The sequence below is a fragment of the Schistocerca nitens genome, chromosome 5 (assembly GCF_023898315.1).
Source record: "Schistocerca nitens isolate TAMUIC-IGC-003100 chromosome 5, iqSchNite1.1, whole genome shotgun sequence".
Lineage (NCBI taxonomy): Eukaryota > Metazoa > Arthropoda > Insecta > Orthoptera > Acrididae > Schistocerca > Schistocerca nitens.
In genome coordinates this window covers 488,479,824-488,507,798 of record NC_064618.1, presented here as the reverse complement: position 1 = coordinate 488,507,798, position 27,975 = coordinate 488,479,824, and the positions used below count along the sequence as shown (strand labels likewise).

Here is a 27,975-nt window from a genome sequence, read left to right as displayed (position 1 = left end):
TGTATTTATCCATTCCACGACGACTGGAAGCTGTTTTGAATGCCAACGGGTCGCCTCACCGCATTAGGCATGGTAATGTGTTGAGTTTTTGGCGTTTCCATATTTCTGTCCACATCCTGTAGATGCAGACGTAGACCTGTTTTCATCACGTGTTGCGAATTGAACGTAAATACAGCGGTAATCAGGAGAGGCATCACATTGTGTCTCGTTTAAAGTTTGCATGTCATAAGCATTTCAAACATAAACGTAGCGTCATCTGCGTAGTAAGGTAGTCTCTGCGTGTACGTTATAGCTCTTTACTGACCTTGGTGGGTTCATCCGCTACGCCAGCACACGAGGCAGAACACGTGAACTGATCGTGCGTGTGAGATTAGCCAGTAGGGTCGGGGGGTCTACAGGTAGCGCTGAAAGATAATTATCGCTGTGGCATGCCACAAGAGTCCCAATTAAAGTAACTCTTATCCACCTGATGGATCGCTTGTTCCACTTCGTGTAGCGATGTACGTTTATTCCGGAAGGCGGTAATAGTGCGGGATTAGTTCAATTTCTGCTCTGTTGCACTGCAGGACAGGAACTTTGCAGGTTTGTTAATTCTCGTTTCTCCTATAAAGTGAAGTACGTAATTGAAATCATTTGACTTTAGGGGTCGTTGCCAAAGCATTTTGTGTATTTAAGATAATACACTTTGATTTGTTGTTGGCAGTAGTAAATATGGCATCTCAATTTTCACTTTACTTCTGCGAGCATTTACCTTAGGTCATACAGTGCTCTTTATCTAAAATTGAAAGTGGCGGATAACAGGAACTAACTACGAAACTTCGATATTTCATTCACAGGAGATAACAAACATAAAGTAACTGTCTAAGAATGAAATATTCCTAAAGTTCTTGCAGCACATTCACGCTCTGTGGCGGCTTCTAGATCTGTCGATTTGTGTGGATGGTCTGTCGCTACAGTAGCCCCCCTCTTTTGAACGTGGAACCGTAGGCACCCAGCTCTGCAGCGCTTCTACAGGCAGAGTGCAGCTGAACCGGTCCTTCGTTTGAGTGTGGTTGACAGCTGTTGGAAGGCCCTCTGCAGATGAAGAAGAACAGTTGTCCTATGAATGACGAGTCTGTTGGCGAAAACTCGGGACGCCGGGAATTTAGTGGAATTTTGGGTGTCTCTTCCGTTCTGCTCTAGGGAACAAAAGTTCGAAAAGTCCCAACGTTTTGGCTGAAAGATCGTTTTGGAGGGCGGTTGTAGAGGGCGAGGGATGGCTGCTTTTGCGAAGACTCTTCTGGTTGTATTCTTCGGAGGTGCGTCCGTGCTGGTCAGAAGAGTGGTGCGCCCCGTACATACTGATTGGTGTATTCAAATTTCTGACCGGCTCGAGTGATAAAGCCTGGTGGAGCGGGATCTTCGAATGGAGGTGATCTGTGTCCCGCAGGAGTTACTGCTGTGAAGCGACCATCAATGTCACGATTCGGCGAAGCTGCGTGCTCTTCTGAACGGGTTTGTCTCGAAGAAGTTGCCGGAGGTGAATCTCGAGGTTTCTCATGTGCGACATATGCAGGCTTCATCTTCTCAGCTGAGACTGCAGTGGCTGTACTATCTGGCAAATAAACATCGGTATGTAGGCCTCATAGAAATATCTGTCATAGGGCAACATGTAGAGGAGACAGTGGCCGCATGAGTGCATCTACCCATAACCGAACTTTCGGACAACCGTGAAGATCCTTGTGGTAAAATGTTCGCTTCATGCCACGACGAATTTGTACTACTGGGATGAGTTTTCGCGTTGTCTGCTGCAGTGTTTATGCAAACTCTTGCATAATATGTACGGGAGGTGTTGTAATCTCCTGATTCTCTATGAGGTCTGCTGACACACGTACACTGCTGGAATCTCCTGATTCTCTATGAGGTCTCCTGACACGCGTACACTGCTGGAAAGAAATTAGTACCCCATTTTAGGGGTTTCCAAGATTCACTACTTCCAGCAGTGAGTATAGAGAACATGAAATAATTACATTTACAGATCGGTAGCACAAGTGGTTCAGAGTAACCAGCTATTGAGCCGTGCCTACATGGGAAGCAATTCAGCTGCTGACTCTGGCATTCAGTCAGTCGTAAAGATGGCGAATAATGCTGTGGGAGACGTTATTTCACGCCTGCTCGACCAGTTCATGCAGTTCTGTAGGAGTTGTTGGCTGACGAGTCACTTCTCGTCCCATCATGTCCAACACGTACTCGATTGGAGACGAGTCTTGAGAGCGCGGTGGCTGAGGAAGTTTCTGCACGTCCTACAGATCACGTTGAGTATCCTGGGCAGTGTGTGGGCGAGCATTATCCTGCTGGAAAAACACATTACCTTCCCGTTGCAAAAACAGCCAAAAAATGGGTCTAACAACATTCTGCATGTACTGAGAGTTGGTTAGTGTCCCTTCCAGTAACACCAAAGGTGAAAGAGAGTTGTAGCTTATCGCACGCCAGACAATAAAGCCTGTGCTAGGGCCAGAGCGTTTGCATAAATGCACTCTGCCGGCCTGGGTGACCGAGCGGTTCTAGGCGCTACAGTCTGGAACCGCGCTACCGCTACGGTCGCAGGTTCGAATCCTGTCTCGGGCATGGATGTGTCTGATGTCCTTAGGTTAATTAGGTTTAAGTAGTTCTAAGTTCTAGGGGACTGATGACCTTAGAAGTTAAGACCCATAGTGCTCAGAGCCATTTGAACCATAAATGCACTCTACGAGACAGTTCTCACCAGCTCTACATCGTGAGTACAAATGACCATCACTTGCTTGCAGGCAGAATCTGCTTTCATCACTGAAGACCACGGCGCGCCATTCCATCTTCTTAGGGATCCTCTGATGGCACTAGTCGAACCATGTGCGCCGATACTGTGGCGTGACTGGAAGACGGGCTAGAGGTGTGCGTGCCCATAATCCAAATGGTAATAACCGGTTCGCAACAGTTCGTGTTGAAAGTGTGAGAATGTTCACGTGACCGCTGATACTAGCATCGTTGCACGGCAGGCGCAGCATGTACAACTTGTGTGGCAGTTCCCCGAAAGCACCATTCCGCCTCTCGGAAGGCGACAATTTGACCCTTTTCGAACTCGCTCAGGCGGCAGTAGGAAGCGAGAGTGTGTCTATGTGGCATGGTTGCCCACGTGCTTCACACGTTTGCACCACACTGAGCCTTCTGGCTGCGAGCATTCCCTACTAAAGGGTGGACACAGTAGCTCTAGTAGCTATGCCACTACGCTATCTGTTGGCGGACGACGCTGAAACCATTATCAGTACATATATTACCCCCAGGTGGCACATGCTGTCATCGGACAAAAATCGACATTTTCTTTCCCAGTGTACTAACTTTTTTTCCGGCGGCGTATTTGTTGACCATAGACTAGCCGACTCACAGCCAGGTCAATGTAACAAATCAGTAGTAGCAACTCACATTAAAGACACAGGCCACCCTTCGAAAATCGAAGACAACCTCGAAATTTTACACAAAATAGGAAAATGTAAAAGAATAGATATCATAGAAGAAATGGAAATTTTCATACATAACACAAAGCATGGAGATAACACTCTTAATGAAATAATCGAATTCAAAAACTCACAATTCTTCGTCTTAAGCCAGTTCTAACTCAAAAGATTCAAGATATGTAAATGTAAATAATTGACTAAAATCTGCCAGTACCAAGAATATCGATACAAAACCTCGATAACCGATACAGACTCACATGCTACAATCCGCCATCTTGTGTTGTGTGTATAACATCGAAGGAATTTGTGCAGTGAATTACGTTGGCAATCAGTGACAAATTATAATGTGCAATAGTGTATTGCCAATCAACAGCTCCGCTATTACACCAGTGATGCAAGTGAAGCAGCAAGATGATGAAATTGTAAGTGATCAACTGTTATACATGGTGTTACAAAAAGGTACGGCCAAACTTTCAGGAAACATTCCTCACACACAAATAAAGAAAAGATGTTATGTGGACATGTGTCCGGAAACGCTTAATTTCCATGTTAGAGCTCATTTTAATTTCGTCAGTATGTTCTTCTACCTACGCTCAATGGAGCACGTTATCATGATTTCATACGGGATACTCTACCTGTGCTGCTAGAACATGTGCCTTTACAAGTACGACATAACATGTGGTTCATGCACGATGGAGCTCCTGGACATTTCAGTCGAAGTGTTCATACGCTTCTCAACAACAGATTCGGTGACCGCTGGATTGGTAGAGGAGGACCAATTCCATGGCCACCAAGCTCTCCTGACCTCAACCCTCTTGACTTCCATTTATGGGGGCATTTGAAAGCTCTTGTCTATGCAACCCCTGTACCAAATGCAGAGACTCTTCGTGCTCGTATTGTGGACGGCTGTGATACAACACGCCATTCTCCAGGGCTGCATCAGCGCATCAGGGATTCCATGCGACGGAGGGTGGATGCATGTATCCTCGCTAACGGATGACATTTTGAACATTTCCTGTAACAAAGTGTTTGAAGTCACGCTGGTACGTTCTGTTGCTGTGTGTTTCCATTCCATGATTAATGTGCCCCATGCGACAGAGGGTGGATGCATGTATCCTCGCTGACGGAGGACATTTTGAACATTTCCTGTAACAAAGTGTTTGAAGTCACGCTGGTACGTTCTGTTGCTGTGTGTTTCCATTCCATGATTAATGTGATTTAAAGAGAAGTAATAAAATTAGCGCTAACATGGACACATGTCCACATGCCATATTTTCTTTCTTTGTGTGTGAGGAATGGTTCCTGAAAGTTTGGCCGTACCTTTTTGTAACACCCTGTATAAAAGCCTTTCACACTATTTTCGTAGCATATAACTGATGCAAATCTATCTACATCCTATACAGGCTGTGATATACATAGTCAACCACAAAGAAGAAAACCAGCAGAAGAAATCACTGATTTCGATTTCTAGCCATACACTGCCCCCCTCCTACCCCCCCCCCCCCAAATGCCACACCAACAGCTACAGTTAAAAACAATGGACAATGTGTTCTAGATTAATCTAGTTTAAGACTGTTTATTTTTAAGTAACATTTCTCTATGTATGTATGTATGTATAAACGCCTGAAGATGAACAGAACATGTTCGAAACGCGTTGTATTATGTTAGATTAAGCATAAAATACAAAGTGACTGGTAGTAGAAACTTGAAATAAATGATCAGGTCAATGTCTGTATTCATAGCCGTAAGTAATCCAAATAGGACCACTGGTAATACGTCGCTCGAGGTATCTTCATGACACATGAGCGGCGCTTTCAGGGTTCTGTGTAGACACTCCACCGTCCCATTGCTCGAAAGATAGTAGCTCGTCGTTTTTACGTGGGAGATTTCACATAGTTTTGTGAGTTCTGTAACCAATGAGCAATCGAAATGTCGACCGCAATCAGGGGTCACACTTGCCGGGACTCCGATGCTATCGATTGACATGTCGACGAACTCCTTCGTCACACTTTACACTGAAATGTCAATAATTGGTGTAGCTTCAGGCCAATGAGTAGAGCGGTCTATCATTGTCAGTAACTTTCTTACTCATTGGAAAATGGCCCTAGTGCATACATGTCAATCCTGCGATGGCCGTGACTATATCGCCGATAGATGCTCAAATGTGCCGACCGATCTTGCTTTGTTGGCAATGTAGCTGGCGGCACAGTTTGTCGGTTCCTGGCAACTTAAAGCGCTGCGAACGCCAGGATGGGAAAGACCAACATTGAATATCGCCCCTCGATGTGACAATAGCGTGATCGGCCATGAGTTACGTCACACCGTAAGTTGGCCTGTAAAGCCAGGATGAAGATTATCTGTAACTTATAACCGAACTCTTGTTGTGCACAAAGCTTTGTAGTTCAGGGTCGCTGCTCTGCGCGACAATGATGTCTGACCATGATATTCTACTAATTGCGCTGTATGCCCACGAAAGACAATCAGCGAAAATGTCATCGAAGCCTCTCGTATGTTGTATATCCGTGCGAAATTGCCCTGTGTACTCCAAGTGTCTGATGATGGTTGGTTGGTTTGTGGGATTAAAGGGACCAGACTGCTAGGGTCATCGGTCCCTCAAGTGTCTGATGAGCTGGGGCGGTCTTTGCTGGTTGATCTGTAGAAAAACAGTGACCAGAGGACGGTGATCGGTGTAAATAGTGAACGTCCTTGCTTCAGTCTCTGTTAGGAAGTACATCATTGCTCCGTATATCGCAAGCGGTTCATGGTTTGTTGCTGATCACAGGGTCTGAGTCAGTTTACGTGAAAGAAATGCCAATGGTTGACAAATTCCAGATACTCATTGTTTAAAAGCTGCACCCATGTCCGTTTGGCTAGCATCTACTGTTAAAGCTAATTGCGCGGTGTGTTGTGGATTAAAGAGTAAGGCAACCATTGCCAATGGGTCCTCAGACTTGTTGAGTGCTTCAGTTTGCCACTGGTATGTTTTCCCATAAAAACAGCATTTAGGAGGGCCTGGATCTGCACAATGTTTGGCAGATGACATCTATAACAGTTTATTATGCCCAGAAAACGTCTTAACTGTTCATAATCTTCGGGCTGTGCCACATGGGCCATTGCCTGTACTCACTCTGGGAGGGGTTTGATACATATGGCTTAAAAGTTGTAAAAAAATCAAAGAAACAGCGTAGAGTTTTCTTGTTTGGGAAAGCAAATAAAAGTGTCATTAATGAATATCTTCATAGTCAGCTCCAAGCATTCACCGCGGGACACAAAGATATTGAGCATCTTTGGTTGGAATTTAAAGGTATTGTCCACCATGTGCTAGAGAAGTATGTGCTTAGCAAAAATATAGGGGAGGGAAAGATTCCACCTTGGTGCAACAAACATATTAGGAAATTGCTGAGAAAGCGGAAAATTTTGCACAGTCGTTTTAACCGTAGTCACTGCTCCGCTGACAAACAGAAATTATACGAAATGAAAGCAGTCTCGCGTCCGTCGGCCGTCGTAATTTAATACATTATTATTGTCATTATTATTTTTTGATTGTTGCCGACTTACGTGGTGGGCCTTAATAAAAATGATATTTCATTTAATTTTGATTTTACGATTAAATGCTTTCCTGAAGTTCTCCTTTTTTAACAATATTAATTTCAAATTATTTGTTACGTTAATGAATGTTAGACTCGCTGAATCTTAAAACATGAGCATATAAGCTGAACAATGTAATAAACTTTTCATATTAATTTCCTCGGCTAGTCAGTTCACTTTCAAGCAAAAGATCTTTAGTTATTAATTACAATTGCGGCCCACACACGCGCGAGAGTATTTTTCTTACCTCTGTTAACCATTGTATTGTAGCCGGAGTCCTGGCTCTGGCTGTCGGCTATGGTACTGAAAATAAGAATCTTAAAGCTACGTATTTCTGCAACTTCGTGCGGCTGTGGAGAAAAATTAATATTATGTTAATAGCGGGCGAGTTTTCCGCTTCCGCTAATTTTTCATAAGTTAATATCGCCACGTAATGGCGTCGTTGGCTGCATCGGCCGCTGCGATTGTTGAACTGTAAATTACTTGAATGCAGGTTAATTCAAGGAAGGCGGACATGAAATCGGGATCACCTCTTACAAATTAAAAGTGTACAATAATATTCAATTAATATATTATCTGCTTAACTCATACAAATATGCTTACATTTGCCAGCACTCGCAAGATGTCCGTCTGTACATCATCAAGACAAGTGAAGAAGTGAAGTCGACTAAAAAAATTAACAAAAGAGCGTATATTGTCGTCTCTTTAGATCATTTTGTCATAAATTATTTCTTTGCAATCTAAAGCTACACAGATAAATTATTATTTTACGGCTACATGATAAAAATATATTATTCAATTTTTTAATGTCTCTTCTTTATAAATACTGTTTTTTAAGTCTTTTCGTAATATAGCACTGGGGACGGTATATTGCCCCCCGAAATGTTTATGTCATAAAAAAAGTTCGTGTTTTTTGACATAAATATTTCCTCTTTCATGTCCACAGTGTCCACAAGCAGATTTTTCTTTCACAGTCTACATATGTCACATCGTATGTTTACACTGTAGCAATTACTGAGGTGTGTTGCACACGAAGTGTAATACAGATGAAGTTATCTACACAGCAATGTAATATACAATTGGTTACGTATACAGTCATCTACAAAAGGACATAGAATACAATTAGTTTCATTTTGGCTGCTTCTTCTTAGGGTTGCAACTTTTGCAGTGTTCAAGGTATACAACCACGAGTTAGTCCGTAAACTTGAAGTCCCAGGGGTGTCAACTGTTCGCTCCCCATTTGGCGCGGCCGTAGGGAAACCCTGGGGAAAACCTCGGCGGAGCGACAGACTAACTGCTTTGGTTACTTTCACTTAATTGTTTCTGGGATGTCATTGGAGTACAGGATGTGCATACCTTACAAATATTTTTTTTGTTGCACTATGCAAAGAAATGAGTTCATTATAACGTTTAGCTCGCGACGGCGTCGGTTGGTGTGTTTGGTGGTCGGCGTTCGCGGCGGCTGCGGAGAGGTCAACGCCCGCTCGACGCCAGCGTGTCTCTCGACGTCGCGGAACGTCAGAATCAGCTGATCGGCTGCACGGTTAGCACTGTCTTGCAGAATACATGACATGGATCTTCTCCCGTGAATGAAGTTTTGATGCGCCACTGTTTCCATTACACGTCAGTTTCTGTCTTGATAAAATTATTTATGTTTTCGCCGCACTCGCAGGCACTGGTGAGTGTCCCAGTACGAGCTTAGCACTAACATTCGCCGTTTCTGCGGTCGCTGTTTTGCAGCAGTCCACGCATCGCATTCCAATCTCGCATTATTGTGCTCACTGAAACTACAGTCTGTCCCAAAAATATTGACTGTGGGTTCACTTCACGTTAACAGTTCACATTTATAAGCAAATTCACAGTTTTTCGTGCGTAATATTGGCGTTTGGCGTCATTACCGCTGTTGAACGTTCAATACTAGCACTTCACTGTCCGTATCACAGTTTCACCTTCACAGTTTTTCACATTGCTTAAAGTAACTGTTTCGATTAGTTCACAAACACTAATGTATTTCATTCAGTCTGAACTGGATTTTGGCTCGTGCTGGATTTTACCAGTCTCTCGCACTAATTATCTCTTTTCATTATCCACTTAGAGTCGTACTTGCCTTCAGATTTTTTGACTATACAATTGTATTTCCGTCTCATCTGAGGTAAGTCCCCATGTCATGTCTGCCCACTCATTGCGTACTTGCCCTCCAGAGCCAGACTCGGCTTTACAAAACTTTGCCTCTCGCATTACTGTACACATTTTATAATCTAGGCCTAGCGTGCAAGTTCCTAGATTAATGTTAGATTTGTGACTTTTGTTTACACTACAAATTCGTGCAAATCTCTGCCTTAGCAGATGGCAATATATTTTAACAGTGCTTAACGGTAGTCGCGTTTACTGATTTGCTTTGTACCTTGTCCACAACATATGAGGTACCTTGGGTGATGTACACCCTGCACTCATGTTGTTTAGTAAATTATGATTGAGCGTATTTCAAGATCGGTATAGACATAAATACATGGAACAACATATACTCTATAATATTGAATTTCATAAGTTTCATTACTACTACAGTTCAAAAATATTCATGACACACTAATGATAAATTCTTTCATTATTGCATGCTTTTGAATTTCTTTAAAAATATTTTTAAAGCATTTTTAAACATGAAATTTGTAAAATATTCGTAAACCTACGTTCATTTTTTTTTCAAAATGCAATTGCTTAAAAATACTATTATTCCTTAACATCTACAAAATTGAATCGCACTAATCTTGTGTGCCTCATTGTCTTTAAATGTAACACTAAAATCTGAACATTTACTCCCAAAAGAATACACTATAAACTTAACCTACTACTCATATATGTAAACGTTACTCTACTGAGCGAACTTCTTTAAGTCTTTGTATGTATTTTTCTTGTTTCCTTCGTAATTGCCTCCTCCTTTGACCACGGGATGGTATAGTTTGCGTGACAGAAAGTATCGTGAGGTACCACTTCGATGTTATAGGTGTAGCCCTCGATACACCGGGTTTTTCCGAAAACACATGCTCATAATCTGTAAGTAGCTGAGTCAATTCGTTTTGTTGTGCTTCAGTCAAATGTTCTGACTCCCTGACTTTCATGGCTATCAGTTTCCTTTTTTCCTCTTTGCCTTCGGTAATAAAATCTTTAAAATATGCTTGTCTTGTACTTAAGTCAGAATATAGATTCATTACCTGTATTCCTTCGAATCTCGACTGAAAGCTCCGGCAATATTTACCGTGCACTTCCCGTGTCCTCAACAACGGCAAAATTACCCGTCTACCCTCATTCATAAGGCTTACTTCCCAGCACAAGAGGTCGATTTTTGCGTCCCTCTGGCGTAAAAATTCCATCCCCAGGATGCAAGCAACACCTAATCCTTTAACTACTAGGAACGAGCTTTTCCATTGCTTCATTTCCTACCGTAAACTCGACTTGCACCTGGTGCTTTATGATACGAGATTGTGCACCTATTGCACCTGTTACACGACAATTCTACACTGGCAATACAGGTATTGTATTATTTTGACTCAAGTACTTGTAAAAATTTGCACTCATGACATTGGTTGACGCACCGGTATCGACTATTATCTGTATTGGTGCTCCGTACATATCTGCTTGCAATATAGCCTGCACAACACTTTTGCCGGTTCGGTTACATTTCTGTGGTATGTCTACAAGTTCCTTTTCTATTTTTATTCCCTCATTGTATCTCAGCATACAAAGTTTATGGCTGTGATCCGTGAATGTGCCCTCACTACACCATCCTGCAGCCAACAACGGAGAGCGTATTGTGGCTGTCTTTAGTTTAACGGATGAGCATTAGTGGGTTGACAGTTGTCAGTCACTTCCACTAACCTCACATTGTGGTTCTGGTTGTTGTTGTCGCTACTGTTGGGTTGGCCGCCCTGCCTCCCATTTTGATATTGTGTATGGCCCTGGTTTTGCGGTGGTCGGTTGTAACTCCCTGACATGTTCTGTGACGGACCTGGGTTGGCGTTCCATTGTGGCGCTGCGTTTTGTTGCCACTGTGGTGTCGGTTCATTGCAACCACGCCACTGGTTTCGGTTGTTCCACCATTGCGGATTGCCGTTACCATTATATCCATTACTCATGCGTCCATCATGATGTCTCTTTCGATTTTGACGATTACAACCGTTGCCGTTATAACCATTGCCATTGTTTGTGTCTCGATTCTGTTGCCGGTGCTCTTGCCTATTCCCGTTACCATTTGGTACTAAGTTACTATCGTTACTGTGGCTGCCATTGTAATCGGCTTTTTGTTTATTACAGCCTGCATGGTTCCACTTGTTTTCGGTTTTCATATCTTCGATCAATAAGTCAACAGAGTCCACTATTTCCATGAATTGTTCTATATCGTATTCCGGCACATTGATGAAATATCTTTTAATTTCACTGGGCAACTTTATTTTTATCAATCTGATTATGTCACGATCGGACATGGGCTCGTCCCAGTACCTGGTTTTGTTTATACACTTTTCGAAATATTTGCGTAACGTTCCCATCTTAGGATTGTACATTTCAGGACTGTATAACTCCTTTCGTAGTCTTTCTTGGACGCTATCGGACCAGAATTTTTGCAAGAATGCACCTTCAAACTGTTGCATCGTTAGACATTTTTCGGACACGTCGGTCGCCCACAGTGCCGCGTCACCTTGAATAAAGGAGACCACGAACTGTATTCTTTGTCTTTCCGTCCCTGCCCTGGGAAACACATTCCTGAAGCTCTTAATAAATGCAACAGGGTGGACATTTCGTTTTTCGCTATTGAAGGGTTGGAATGTCCTGTGTTTTATTACATTGTCCTCCTTTTTGCACATCTGATTGCTACATTCTGTGACATTCATTACTTCGTGATGTGCGCTGCACGGTATCGCATGTTGTTCGTGCTCATAATTCGCATTAGGTTGCGGTTGCGCACTCGCACCCTGCCTACCGTCAGCGTTATTATAGTAATCACTACGCGGAGTCGGATTCATTATCTGTGCACCACTGTTTACATTGCTTTCCAACACAGACAGTCTCCACGCGACCTCCTGTTGCCAATTTGGCAACTCCGCAGTCACACGGGATTTGATCTGTGTTAATTCGGCATGTAGTGCAGCAGCGCTAGCGTCAATATTTACACTCGCGGCCGCAGCCGCTTGTTCTACAGCTGTTTTTACGTCGCTTTCAATCTTTGCAGTTATCTCGCGATCCTTTACTTCTAGCCATTCATTTAATTCTTTTTCTACTTTTTCAGCTTCCACTTCCAAATATGCGTCAATACTTTTCCGTTCATCTATCTCCACATTATCCACGCGGTTGGTTAAAGTCTGGACATTATCTTCAAGGCTAGCCTGCGATATCTGTAATTTTTGTATCTCGCCGGCTAAGCTTTGCACAAGATCGGGTATTTCTTTGCACGCGTCCCGCATCTCGGCAAGTTCGCTTTGTATACGGTCTAGTTTCGCTTCACTGCGCTGCTCTTGCTCACTGAGCTTTTGCATTAATTTTTTCTCCTGCTCATGCAGCATATGAGCCAGTTTTTCGCATCTTTCCCTACCTCTTTCTTCGAGCCTACGCAGAAATTCAGCAAAAGGGTCTGCAATCGGTGAGCATACTGGTGCCCCGCTTAATCTAGCACTCGATTGGCCCCCCTGACCAGGCAGTGGAGTTGTTACTCTATTCCCATTCTGCTGTGGAGCGTCATTCACCGTCCACAGATCCTCGCCACCCGCTCCGGAAATTATGTTATCCGAGGCAGTGGCTTGGGATTCGTTTGCGTATTGCAAATGACCCTCACTTTCCATGTTAACAAAATTTTGTTCGTCTGGTACGGATGCTTTAGCTTGTCCTATCTTACCCATAATAAATTAGCTTTAAGCCACTGACAAATCTTTAACACTGATACACACACGAATAATTATCCCCTCCAAAAATAAACATATAAATACACAAAACACCGAAGGTATCTCATGTGCACATGGGTTCGATATTCCGCACAGACCTACACAGGATGCTTGCACAATAGGCCTAACCTTACTTATTTTTCTTTCTCGTAATCCTTTTTCTTTTCTACACTTTTTCTTCTCCAGCTCTCCTCAGGGTGTGGTTTTGTTGTTGTACATGTAAAAGAATTCATATAGGCATTAATATTTTACAACAATTAGACACATACATAATTACATTCATTACAATAGAGTCATACTGATCGGGCCCCAAAGTTGCGGCGCCAATCTCGCGTCCGTCGGCCGTCGTAATTTAATATATTATTATTGTTATTATTATTTTTTGATTGTTGCCGACTTACGTGGTGGGCCTTAATAAAAATGATATTTCATTTAATTTTGATTTTACGATTAAATGCTTTCCTGAAGTTCTCCTTTTTTAACAATATTAATTTCAAATTATTTGTTACGTTAATGAATGTTAGACTCGCTGAATCTTAAAACATGAGCATATAAGCTGAACAATGTAATAAACTTTTCATGTTAATTTCCTCGGCTAGTCAGTTCACTTTCAAGCAAAAGATCTTTAGTTATTAATTACAATTGCGGCCCACACACGCGCGAGAGTATTTTTCTTACCTCCGTTAACCGTTGTATTGTAGTCGGAGTCCTGGCTCTGGCTGTCGGCTATGGTACTGAAAATAAGAATCTTAAAGCTACGTATTTCTGCAACTTCGTGCGGCTGTGGAGAAAAATTAATATTATGTTAATAGCGGGCGAGTTTTCCGCTTCCGCTAATTTTTCATAAGTTAATATCGCCACGTAATGGCGTCGTTGGCTGCATCGGCCGCTGCGATTGTTGAACTGTAAATTACTTGAATGCAGGTTAATTCAAGGAAGGCGGACATGAAATCGGGATCACCTCTTACAAATTAAAAGTGTACAATAATATTCAATTAATATATTATCTGCTTAACTCATACAAATATGCTTACATTTGCCAGCACTCGCAAGATGTCCGTCTGTACATCATCAAGACAAGTGAAGAAGTGAAGTCGACTAAAAAAATTAACAAAAGAGCGTATATTGTCGTCTCTTTAGATCATTTTGTCATAAATTATTTCTTTGCAATCTAAAGCTACACAGATAAATTATTATTTTACGGCTACATGATAAAAATATATTATTCAATTTTTTAATGTCTCTTCTTTATAAATACTGTTTTTAAGTCTTTTCGTAATATAGCACTGGGGACGCTATAGCAGCTGTCAGAAGGACAATGAGAGATTCTTTTAACGAATTTGAAAGCAATATTTTATCTGCAGATTCTAAAAATAACCCCCAAAAATTTTGGTCGTATGTAAAATCTATGAACGCTACAAATAATTCAATACCTTCTCTTGCTGACAGTAAGAGTAATGTAACTGATGATGATAAACAGAAGGCCGAAATTCTAAAACTAGCTTTCGAAAACTCGTTTACGTTAGAGGACTGCAGCACCATTACCCCTTTCAATTATCGAACAAACGCAAGGATGGCTGACATAATGTTTAGTGTATCTGGGATTGTAAAACAGTTAAGATCCTTAGACGACGGGAATGTATCTGGCCCAGACGGTATCCTCGTAAGATTTTATGTTGATTATGCCACAAATATAGCACCATTCTTATCCATCATCTATCAGAGATCATTGGAGCTATAAAAAGGGTAGAAAATCGGATGCACTTAATTACCGGCCAATGTCACTGACATCGATTTGTTTTAGAATCATGGAACACATTTTCTGTTCTGACATAATGACCTTTCTAGACTCTGAGAAGCTCATCTACAGAAACCAGCGCGGGTTTAGGAAACAGCGGTCATGCGAGAAACAGCTGGCCCTCTTTGTGCATGGTATACAACAGGCTTTAGAAACTGGCTCCCAGGTTGATGCCATATTTCTCGACTTTCGAAACGTGTTCGACTCAGTTCCGCACTGTCGCTTGCTCCAAAAAGTGCGCGCTTACGGTCTATCGGCCTATCAAATGACATATGCGGTTGGGTAGAATGTTTTCTAATAGACAGGGAGCAGTATGTCGTTCTGTACGCTGTGACTTCAACAGAAACTAGCGTAACTTCAGGTGTGCCCCAGGGCAGCGCCATAAGCCCGCTGCTTTTTACGATTTACATAAACGATCTGATGGATTTTATTGACGGCGGCATTACACTGTATGACGATGATGCTGTAGTCTACAGGAAAGTAGTACTACACGGAAGTTGTGAACAAATCAATGAGGATTTGCAGAAAATAAATGCATGGTGTAATGACTATCTCTCAATATTAGTAAGTGTAACCTGCTGCGTATAACAAGGCGAAAATCCCCATTAATGTACGAGTACAAAATAAATGGCCAATCTTTGGAAGCGGTAACATCCGTCAAGTATCTGGGTGTGACTATTCGAAATGATCTCAAATGGAATGATCAGATTACATGAGTAACGGGTAAGGCGAACTCTAGATTGCGGTTTATTGGTAGACTCCAGAAGCGATGCAGTCCTTCAACAAAGGAAATAGCTTACAATACGTTAGTTCGTCCAGTCTTAGAGTATTGTTCGTCTGTATGGATGGGGTCTAATTCAAGAGATTGAGAAGGTCCAAAGAAGAGCGGCAAAATTCGTGACTGGTACATTTATCCATCGCGAGAGCATTACAAATCTCATAGAAAGTTTGAAGTGGGACACACTTGCGGATAGACAGCGCGCTAAACGGAGGGGCTGCTCACTAAATTCCGAAATCCGATCTTCATTGGGGATGTAGAGCATATATGATTACCATCAACTTTCAAATCGCGCAATGATCACTATTCTAAGATAAGGGAAATTAGAGCTCGTACTGGGGCGTTCAGTCGTTTTTCCCTCGCGCTATCCGCGAGTGGGACAGAGGGGCGGGGGGGGGGGATATGACTTTGGCGCGAATCGTACCCTCCGCCTCACACCGCTTGGTGGCTAGCGGAGTATGTATGTAGACGTAGATGTAGAAAACTTGTTCCTTAAAACTTCATTGACAGTTTACTTAATATGCGTTTCTTTGCATTTAAGAGAATACCATCCTCTTGGAGGTGCTGAAAGAGCATCTATAAATGTTCTCTGTGCTCTTGCTTATTCCATGAAAAAAACAGAATGTCCTCTGTATAAGCAAAACAAAACTCCAAACCTCTCAAAACTTTATCTGTAGAATGCTGCCACGTCTGGACTAAACTGCGCAAAAAAAAGGCCTAAATTGGGATTCAAATTAACTGAATGAGGTAATAGCAACGATACCCAGAGCTTCCCGATCTGCACACAATGCTTTCTGCCAACAATATGTTGAAATGCTGCCGCATAACGCTCGGAACTAATCAGTGGGTGTGAGCGGAGACCGGTAGAGGAGGTATTGTTCAAATGTACACTGAGGTGACAAAAGTCATGGGAAACCGATGTGCACGTATACAGGCGGCGATAGGTGCGCATACACAAGGTCCAAAGGGTAGTGCATTGGTGGAGTTGTCACTGAAGTGATTCACGTGAAAATGTTTCCGACGTGATTAACGGTTCACGACGGGATTTAACAAACTTTGAACGCGAAATGGTAGTTGGAACTAGACGCATGGGACATTCTATTTCGGAAATCGTTAGGGAATTCAATATTCCGAGGTACACAGTGTCAAGAGTGAACCGAGAATTCCAAAATTCAGGCCTTACCTTTCACCACGGGCCACGCAGCGGCCGATGGCCTTTACTTAACGACCGAGAGCAGCGGAGTTTCTGTAGAGTTGTCAGTGCTTTCAGACAAGCAACACTGCGTGAAATAGCCGAAGAAATCAATAATGTTAGGACAGTGCAGCGAAATTTGGCGCTAATGGGCTATGGTAGCAGACGAGGGGCACGAATGGCGTTGCTAACTGCCTGATATCGCCTGCAGAGTCTTTCCTGGGCTCTGTGATCATATCAGTTGGACCCTAGACGACCGTAACCCGTGGCCTGGTGAGGTGATACCCGATTTCAGTTGGTAAGAGCTGATGGCAGGGTACGATTATGGCGCAGACCCCACGAAGCCATGGACCCAATCTATCAACAAGGCACTGTGCAAGCAGGTAGCGGGTTCTTAACGGTGTGGGCTGTGTTTATATTTGATTGGCTGGTTCCTGTGGTCCAAGTGAACCGAGCATAAGCTGGAGATGGTTATGTCCGGCTACTTGTAGCCATCTGCACCCATTCATGGATTTCATGTTCCCAAACAATGATGGAATTTTTACGGATGACAATGCACAATGTCACTGGGCCACAATTTTCGCGATTGGTTTGAAGAACATTCTGGGTAACTCGAGTGAATGATCAGGCCACACAGATCGTCCGATATGAACGCCATAGAATATTTATGGGACATAATCGAGAGGCCAGTTTGAGCAAAAAAACCTGCACTGGCAACACTTTCTCAGTTTTGGACGGCTATAGAGGCAACAGAGCTCAATATTTATGCAGGGGACTTCAAACGACTTGTTGAGTTCGTTCCACGTCGAGTTGCTGCATTACCCAGGTGAAAAGAAGGTCCGCCACAGTATTAGGAGGTATACCATGACTTTTGTCGCCTCAATGTAATGTACTGTTGAATATGGTGCTTTCATCTGGGATATGCTTGGAGTTATCAAGCCTGGGTAACTCAACAGAAGTTGATGAAATGGGCTGTTGTATTCGCTGGTGATGGTAGTTGTATTGGAACCTGCAATCCTCATTGCCGAAATATTGTGTAGTAGATCCGTAGTTATTAGCTGTTGACAGTGTAAGTTCGCAATGGTTTACACAATCCATTCCGAAGATTAGGCGGGAAACTACTGTTACTGCGAAGTCCATTCGCCATGTATTTGTGGACTGAAGTTCACTGCCAGGCGCTTTGTACCGAAAGCTGAAATTTCCTGATATCATTTTGCTGATGAGATGTTGGCTCTGTGCAACGCAGAGGCAAGATGCTAATGTCCGAACCACTGTCTGTTAGGTACTTCGTGCCGTTCCCTGTGTCTGTTGCAAAAATACGGTTCACTGGTATGCGTGATGCTGATGGAGACGTACCACATGAAGAAGTGGAGCTGTGATACATTTGCCTCGGCTTAGTGAGTGTGAGGTGGTTGTAACGTCCTTTGTTATCGAAAAAGACCGTTATCAGTAAATTCTGTCGTTTGGGTAACTGCATGACTGCATGCACTTCCTAGCTCGATCTTCAAATTTCTCGTGGTTCCAGTACCATGAGGAAGCATGACATCTGTTGTCTTTGGTTTGTGGATATCCTGTTGTGAAGACCGTTTAGCATTCGTGCGGCGGTTGATGTAATCTTCTCCTCAAGGACACTGAAACGGCATTGTAGGTACTTTAAATCTGCATAAGACTTATCCTTCTTCAGGTCCGCATCTGCACACGTGTCATCGATCACCAGCACCGGAGCCTTGCTCTCTGTACTCTTGTTACTCTTGCCCCGCCAAGTTGTGTAGATGTATTAACGTTTTTGATGGGTTTCGATTTCCAGTAGCTTCTCATATAGTTTGCGATGCAAACGCTGCTCTCTAGGTACTGCTAGACGCTTCGCTACTGTAACTTTAAGACTTTGACAGGAAAACTCAGAGATGGGTTGTTATATCAAGTCTTGCACTACTTTATCTAGCTCGTGGTCCAAGTTTGCGAAGATAAGGTTCAGCTTATCTCTGTCGCTGCGAATGAAATATCGCTGAAAAAAACTTTCTACTCGAATGAACCACTCTGTTGGGAGAGTTGTCGAAAAGGTCGATAGAGGTGTCGAAGTAAATGTAGTTGTACTATTGATATGAGTTGAAGTCGTCGGCCTAGCCGAGGAATCGCCACCAGTTTGCCTTTGATTCTCTTGTTTGAGCAGAATATTCTGTTGCTCTTCCATTCTCTCGGTCGCGTGTTCTGATATAAGGCGCAGAAGAAATATTTTCCGAAACGCGGAGGTCACCACTGTAGTTACTCAATTTTATCCAAAACTGAGAGGTGTGGATAACAGTAACTAAATAGGAATCTTTATTATTTCATTCACAAGAGATAACAAACATAGAGAAACAAACTGTCTAAGAATAAAAAATTCTGAAAGTGTTTGCAGCGCATTCACACTCGTGTGTCAGCTTCTCGATCTATCGACTGGTGTCGACGATCTATCGTCACATTCTCTCAACAATCTTTACGTAAGATGGGTGAAAGTGAACAATCCTTTATCAGATGTGGTGTAACCTGCGCTTCTAGGGAATCTTTATGTAATAAGAAAAAGAATTATAATAATATTTATTCACACTTTGATTATTTTGGACAGTAATGTGAACAAATCAGTTAGAAGGAGGTATACATAATGTAAATCATGTAATATGGAACAATTTACCATCGTAATTATGTACAAATTATCTGAAAAGCTTCTGTTCTAATTTATATCTCATCGTTCTACAATTGTAGATACGCGCAGACACACATGCAACACTGACTCGATTCTACTCACATAATTTCACACACGTGCTTTCACACGCAATCTTTTGGTTGCTCCTTGACGGACTCATCTGGGCAGCTTTCTTGGTGCCTGGCTGTCTTAAACAGTCAAAATAGAGAACCAGGAGCAGACACATTCTTTACCAGAAAGACATAGCAACATACATAACATTTATTCTTAACAAAGTTGCAACCCAGTGACAAAATGACTAATTTATGTATTCCTTAATGCTATAAAACTGTTAGGTAAGATGTTTGTTTAGTGCTGTCACAGTCCCAGGCTTAGATAGGTTCCGGGTTTTGTTCTAATAGCTCTGAAGCTCTTCTATACAGTTTTCTCCTCATTTACCACAATGCAGTTACCTCTGTTTCTTCTGTTGTCACAGAGACCTTGTGCTGTAAATCAGCTGTTCTTCAATAACAATGTTGGTATCATATGGGAACAACATTGTCTCCGCTGTTGACAAGAACTATCGTAAATCATTTATAAAAATCAGTAATATCGGAGGGCCTAACAGAGTGCCTTGAGATACTGCATAACTAACCTTCCTGTAGCTTGAAAAGTAACGTTTATTTTCATGACATATTTCTACCATCTGTTGCTTGCCGGAAACGTAAACTTAAACCAGTTGTAAGCAGCTACACAGATACCATATGTGAATAATTTCCTAAGCAGCAGATCATGATTTATCAGATCAAAGGCTTTAGATAGGCGTGGAAACAGCCCTGTAGCGTTCGGGACTTGGAATCAAGTAACAGCTCCAGCTGCAACTTTATTTTCGATCATTACGACAGGTTTTGGTCACAAGGCCGTTTTAAAGTGGCTGTTTGAATAATATTGAAAACCTAGGTACAATGGAATAAGCACCATGAAAAGAATGTAACAACAAACACTGTCAAAACTAGCTTGATAAATAATAGTGCTGTATAACAACTCTTCCACAAACATCATCAAAACATCACAGTAAAATAAATAAAGTTGTATAGCAAGTCGTCCACAATTGGAAAAGTAACATGGATAACATGAACTCAAGAGTCTAGTGTCGTGAGAGTATGCAGAGAAGTGAGATACGCGAAGACCCAGTGCATAAACAGGGGAGGAGCGGGTTACAGGCAGTATCTGTAAAGGGTAGGGAAGGTGGACAATGGAAAGCAAATAGAAAATGATATAAGCACAGTAAAACAAATTACAAAAATACATTGCATTTGAACCAATTACATAGACAAGTAAGGGAAAACATCGTAAAAAGTAATTATACGAGAAAAATAAAGACAACAGACGAAAGTCAGAACCTAAGACGAAAAAATAATCGAGTTTGGAAAGCAAGCGAATGCAAACAGGTGGAATCTGGAAATGCATGTCTGTAAGCAAATAAGATATTCACAAAACACGAAGTTTGAGGTACTGACCGAGGCTTATTGTTTACAATAAGAGAAACACACATTCTGTGCAACGTTAAGAGACGGCGATAGATTAATTTACATTGGAAACACATCGAACACTGGTAGTGCTTTTGTTTTCTCAGATGTTGAATGGTTGGATGTTGTTACTTCTACTAGTGGTTGTCCTCATGCTTGTGGGTCGGATGCTGATATTGTTTATGCTGCTGGTTTTCCCCGTTTCAGCCCCAAAGAGATTTTTTCCTTCTATTTGTAATAACAGAAATTTGACTATAGGTGACCAGACACCTACCCATTGTACTCTCTCTAATGAGATCTACGAAGTTTCCCTTTCCTGACCTGACGACGTAGAGGCCATGCCTGGTAAAACTTAATCTTCCCTATGCTCCAACAAGTACACGTTGCACAAAATTAGTTGTCATCCGTGCCATTTCCGGCTCGGCGTTAACACACTGCCGATGTGTGGCTGATCGTTGCACTGAAACGACTCTACAAAGTGGTGTCTCGAGTTTCGGAAGCTATTATATCCAAGTCGCCAACTGCACGGCACGCCCTATCGCTGTCCATACTTTTGCACTTACTAGCCATTATTACTACTTGATCCTCCTTTGTGAATTTCTTTACACAGAGCCCTTAGGTTTTCTGTTTTATGGCTAAGCCGTGATATAGGTTTAAAGGTACTGGGGCATTGGACTCTGTACATAGCTTTTCCTGCACTTGAGAGCACACACTTCTCCTACGACTGCGACGTGAAGACGCCGTTAGAGTTACTAAAACAAAGTAGTGGAGCCCATCGATTAACTGGAACATTATACGGTAATTCATGTTCTGAATTTTAGGGAGAACAACCCAACAGTAATCCATAATGGGTTGGTGGAAATGTATGACAGTGATTAGGTGCCGTAGTCGTATCGATTGCAGACAGACAAGTCAGAATGTAGAAGTAATTAGTGACAGATGACCCTTGTGTGAAGAACAGCGGACCGCAAAAGAAGTGATGGCCCTGGTCTTCAAGACCAGCGTATCTCAATCGAGGTGACAGTGAAAAGTGAAAATCAGCCATGGATCAGTTTTGGTTGACTGTTCACACCCATTAAAAAAGTCTGAAGAACGGAGGCATAAGTGATAGTAATGCAGTTTTGGTTGTGGAACTGTTCACACTTATTAAAAAAGCCTGCCGAACGGAGACATAGTGGTAATGTGTCAGGCCAATTGAGATGACTTCTTTAGCCAATTAATCATCATGGAGGAGTGCTGGGTGTATCACTATGACCCCGAAACAAAGAAGAAAAGAAAGTAATCGAAATATGTGGTTTCACTACCACCAGGACATGCAAAGACCAACCATCACCAGGTAAGGTGACACTGAGTGTTTTTTTGGACTAGTACGTTGTGGTGCTAGTGGATTCTGGTCGTAACGGGCTAACCATCACAGGAGCACGCAGCCCGCATCACCTGTCGAGTTTGTCGGAGACAGTCAAGACAAAGCCTCACGAATAGCTGTCAAGGACGTTGCTTTTGCTCCTAGATAAGGTCTCAGCTCATTCTGCACAGGTCACAGTCAGACATCATGTTTCTTCAGGTTGTCAAATTTTGCCTCATCCCTGTATGAAATGAAATGATCGTACGGCATTGTTGGCCGGGAGACCCCATGCGGTGTGTTCGGCCGCCGAAATTGCAAGTCCTTTTTAGCTGACGCCACTTCGGCGACTTGCGAGTCAATGATGATGAAATGATGATGAAAGACACACAACACCCAGTCATCACGAGACAGAGAAAATTCCCGACGAGAATCGAACCCAGGACCCCGTGCGCGGGAAGCGAGAACGCTACCGCAAGACCACGAGCTGCGGACCTCGTCCCTGTATTCTCGTGATATGGAACCTAGTAGTCATCCTTTTTATTCTGATGAAGAAATCTCATCGAGTGACATGTATTTACAGAATGACGGCGATGTTATTTTCGAAGCAGAACGTTTCTCGAACAGCCAAAATGCGAACTTTTGCAACCAGGCTCCTCGTCAAGTCATTTACCCTTGGGAAAAATTCGTCTTGTTGAAACGTGAATATGTGAAGAAGGAGTAACACTATCATCAAATTTCGTGGTCGTAGCTTGATTTTTCAAGGCGATAATTAAAACTTTATGAGTACCCCTCATACTAATTAGCGTCTGCCCCCTTTGCCGAGTGGTCAGTGCGTCTGACTACCATGCAGTGGCTCCGGGTTCGATTCCCGTCCTGGTTGGAGATTTTCTCCGCTCGGGGACTGTATCTTGCGTTATTATTGTCATCTCTTCATCACCGACACACACGTCGCCCAATGCGACGTCATCTGAGAAGACTTGCAACTCGCCAGCCTATCTTCTTGAGATGAGGACTCCCAGCCATCAATGTTGTACGATCACTCCTTCATTCATACTACTTACTTCTTCTAAGCATCATTCTCTAACTTGGTTTTCCTAAATGTGACAGACCTCTGCTGTCTGTTTTCTATTCCAACTTCCGCTGGAGACACATCTTCACTCTGAAAATGGCGTGGCGAAACCTGTTTTTTTTTCCGAAATAAAACTCTCAGAGCGCGTTATTTTTTCCTTGCCTTCTTGCCAATTGCCATTTCCCAACGACCCCACTTTCTCATGGTTGTACATAGCACACATCTGGCTTCTTCCAGCTGTGCCTGAAGGACGCTGATCTCCCTTTCTTGTTCGTCTATCAGTACATTCCTACTACATATGGCACTGTGCTAACAGGAAGTCTCTTTGCTTTCCCCCACTGCATTCCTCCTCCCCTCTCCCAATTAAGCCACTTATTGCACCATTCGAAACCAATCCCACTGCATCCTATTCTGCAAAAGCGCCCACTTTTTTCACACACGGTCAATTTATTTGTTAAGAACTACTGCGCGACAGAACTGTAATATGCTCCTTTTGTGTCAATATGAAGCAAAGCTCCGAATTTTGGCCCTGATAGCGGGCCAATCGGGACCGACCGACCGCCGTGTCATCCTCCACCAACGGCGTCACTGGACGCGGTTTGGAGGAGCGTGAGGTCAGCACAGTGCTCGCCTGGCCAATGTCGCCTTTCTTCACCTTAGAGCTGCTACTTCTCATTCGAGTAGCTTCTCATTTGGCCTCATGAGACTGAGTACAACCCGTACCACACCTCCCACCAAGGAAAAAGTCCATCCTGGTACCAGGAATCCACCTAACAATCAGCTGCGATGAACACTGTATTGTTATTGTAATGTTGTTGCTTTAATTTCTTCTAAAAGCGGTGCTGATAGACAATAAAACCGGGTTAAAAGCTGTGAGCTATCTGAGGAAGTTAACCTTGCATTACTGAGCAACTGTTTCACCAGGTGTCCAGTCTAGCTTACCATATTCCCAACCAGACTAACATTAATTATAATCTTTTAATAGTCATACGACAATTGGTGATATATATATAAAAAGAGAATTTAAATAAAAAGAAATAAATCAGTTTATATTTGGAAATTTATTTTAACATTGATCATTGAAATTTCAGCATATTAAACTTGATGTGCCTTATTTAGGATTGTGAAAATGTGAGTTTGTAATCTTACAGAACACATCAAATATGGAGCCAAGATTGGGAGACTGCATACAACACTGCATTCATAAAATAACACACGAAGAACGTTGAAACATATGCAAGAGGAAATTAACCACTACCAACCGATTCAATTTTCACCCAAAGAAGTTACGTTCGTAGCGCAATCCTGTCCGTCATGTAATTACTGCACACTGGTATACTAAATTCATACTAACTCTCTATGAAATCTTCCCGAAAAGAATAGGTGAGGGCTACTTTGATGATTACACCACAGGCTTCACGTGGTCAACTTGGTTTACACAAAGAGTGTAACTCCACAATAATTTTGATAATCAAAATAAATTAGACCAAACAGCAATTTACAAAAGAAAAACCCCGAACTGGTTACTATCGTCTTACTATTAACCTGATGGGTCAAACAATTGTATAAGCACGTGGTACTGGTCTCACAAAGTACAGCACACGTGGGTTGAACATAAAGAAAAGTTGCTATATTGAAAAATATTGTCAAGACGAGACGTTATAATCTCACGCACACTCGCATTTAAGATTGATGATCTTAGTTAGAGTTACTGATCAACATGTGGTTCCACTTTACTCACAAAGTAGTGACAAAGCAACTACTGGAAGATATTCTGAACTGTACACTCGAATCATACTGCGTTGCAATTTAAGATAACATTAGATATTTTAGAGCTAAACCTGAAATAAAGGTGATTAAATTTTCAGTTAGGCTGAACTTAAGAAATCCATTGTCCTACGGACTTAGCAGACACGCGCTTAGCCTTAGATCTTACCACTTCAGACGCTCGCCGCGGACAGACTGAGCTGGGCCGCTACCGAGCGTGCTTCCGTATACCAAACGGAAGTGACCAGAGATGCAGCTTCCTATACCAACATGACAAGGGACGGACAGGACCATACTAAGGATAGAAACCTCTTTGCTTTTAGAAAGCGTAGCTACCTGTTCCGACGTTGGTCCTACTGTTCTCTAGCAGACAGCCTTGTCTGCTACCATCCAGCATGCAACTAGAAATACATTTGCTCATTCATCCTCTGACACAGAAGAGAAGGGGGATGACAGTATCTTATCATATACAGTATATGAAAGAAAGTGGATGTACGTTCCGTATGAGACTGTGTGACATGAATTACATATAAACTGTGTTTTGAAGTGTAGTAGTGTGACAGATCGTTCTTGTTTATGTGTAAAAGTAACACGTTTCACTGCTCAGTCTCCTCCCAGATAGTCAGAAACACCACAGTAAATTTAGAAGAGGAATTTATGCCGTAAATGACAACAGATTTAAGAAATTAACATGAAAGGAATCCAACAGAGACCTTTCATAACCCCAACGCTCCGGGAAAAGACTGTGCAGGGAATTTTCTGGCCATGCTAGGACATTCCCAAGCAGGCTTCTCACACCCAACTTAAACCAAAATGTAAAGAAAAGGCAAAAGGTCACCAGCTACTTGCTAAAACACAGTAATTTCAACACATCTTTAGAATCTACCAATTTCAAAGAGAAAAAAATCTGTGACACCTATTTAAAAGATAGTGTAGACCTAATTCGGTCAGCAAGTAAAAACAATGGTTCCTGTGTCATTAATGTGAAAACAATTTCTGGTTGTTACCCTTATGGAGTTCACCAGTATTTGCTCATTCATCCTCTCACACAGAAGGGAAGGGGGATGACAGTATCTTATCATATACAGTATATAAAAGAAAGCGGATGTATGTTCCATATGAGACTGTGTGACATGAATTACATATAAACTGTTTTTAAAGTGTAGTAGTGTGACAGATCGTTCTTGTTTATGTGTAAAAGTAGCACGTTTCACTGCTCAGTCTCCTCCCAGATAGTCAGAAACACCACAGTAAATTTAGAAGAGGAATTTATGCCGTAAATGACAACAGATGTAAGAAATTAACATGAAAGGAATCCAACAGAGACCTTTCATTATTTGTTTTTATTATTTCATTTTGTTCGTCATTGTACTCATCATTATGTCTGGGTGGACGTCGCAGGACACCCCGTCAAATTCATCACTGAATATTTCACTAAGTTTTTTTCTTTCTATTACAGAGGGAAGTCAGCCCTCTGACCGAATACTCTGAGTTACCGTGCCGGCGACCACTAGGCTATGGAGGTAGACACTGTATGTCATTAAGGTACTACACATGGTTGTGTATCGGCGGTTTAAATATGGAGAAATGACTTATATTTTGTATGGACTGATTTATTTGAATGCCTTTTCATCCACGTCAGTTCCATGCCGCAACTGTCGACATTATCCAGTGGCCGAACTGACCTCGGCACCTAGAATTTTCTACGATGTATGCTACACCACATTAAACAAATTAACTTCGTAGTAAAAGGTATCGTTTTCTACAGTAAATAACACTATGCAACGTTAGTTGCTGCCAGACTGCTTCTTAAAATCCACGGCTGTATCTTTCGCGCCTCTCATGTCACATGAGCTTTATAAATATTTCCTCTTAGAAATTTAGCATTCTTCCTATATACGACGTCGCAGTCCATGGAAATCGCAGCTATGGGCACCGCTGCAGGTGGTGTCGAGTTGAAGCCTTCCTCGTCGTAGCGGCGATCTCCGTTGACCAGGAGACACGCCCCACTCGCGGTTAAGCAGCGTGTATGTGTAACCTCAAATAATGTTTTCGGCAGTAACATTGCTTCCAATCTGCCAAATTCAGAAACGTGAAAAAACTTACGAATCTCAAACGCTTTTCTCTATTGTTAATTAGTACAGCGTGACAACCATTGAACTATATGAAATAAAATCGTCATAACTTCGGAACGGTTTGCGATAAAACGTTCAACTTGCACGGTAGGCCGAGGGGCATGATGGGAATTAGTATGGTGTGGTTTAGCGACAAAGCCCACTTTAATTTGGAGGTGTTTGTCAACAAGCAAATTTGGCGCATTTGGGGGACTGAGAATCAGCATTTCGCGATCGAAACGTCTCTTTACCCTTGGAGCAGGTGAGTTTTTGATGCCCTGGAGGAGCACTTTGGGGACCGCGTCCTGGCTCTGGGGTACCCGTAGGCCACTGGCATGGGCCTCGAGTGGCCACCATATTCTCCGGATCTGAATACATGCGACTCCTTTTTGTGGGGGCTATATTAAAGACAAGGTGTACAGCAATGACCTCAAAACTACTGCTGAGCTGAAGACAGCAATTCAGGAGATCATCGACAGCATCGATGTTCCGACACTTCAGAGGGTCATGCAGGATTTCGCTATTCGTCTGCGCCACATCATCGCCAATGATGGCAAGCATATCGAGCATGCAATAATCTAAATCTGAATATCTGTAGTGACGTTTAAATGTTGAATAAAGTGTGTAGAGGTCGTACTTTGTAAATAATTTACGTTTTCTTTCATATACACTCCTGGAAATTGAAATAAGAACACCGTGAATTCATTGTCCCAGGAAGGGGAAACTTTATTGACAC

The 27,975-nt window shown here is 42.4% G+C and overlaps 1 protein-coding gene across 2 annotated transcripts in view; it reads left to right on the top strand.

The window, feature by feature from the left end:
• Positions 1 to 457: 457 nt before the first annotated feature.
• The window catches only part of LOC126259943 (gustatory and odorant receptor 24-like), a 184,831-nt gene continuing 157,313 nt past the window's right edge, over positions 458 to 27,975 (top strand). For both annotated transcript variants that reach the window (XM_049957045.1, XM_049957043.1), the window contains exon 1: positions 458 to 582. The gene's annotated coding sequence lies outside the window, so the exon portion shown is untranslated. The remainder of the gene's footprint in view (positions 583 to 27,975) is intronic.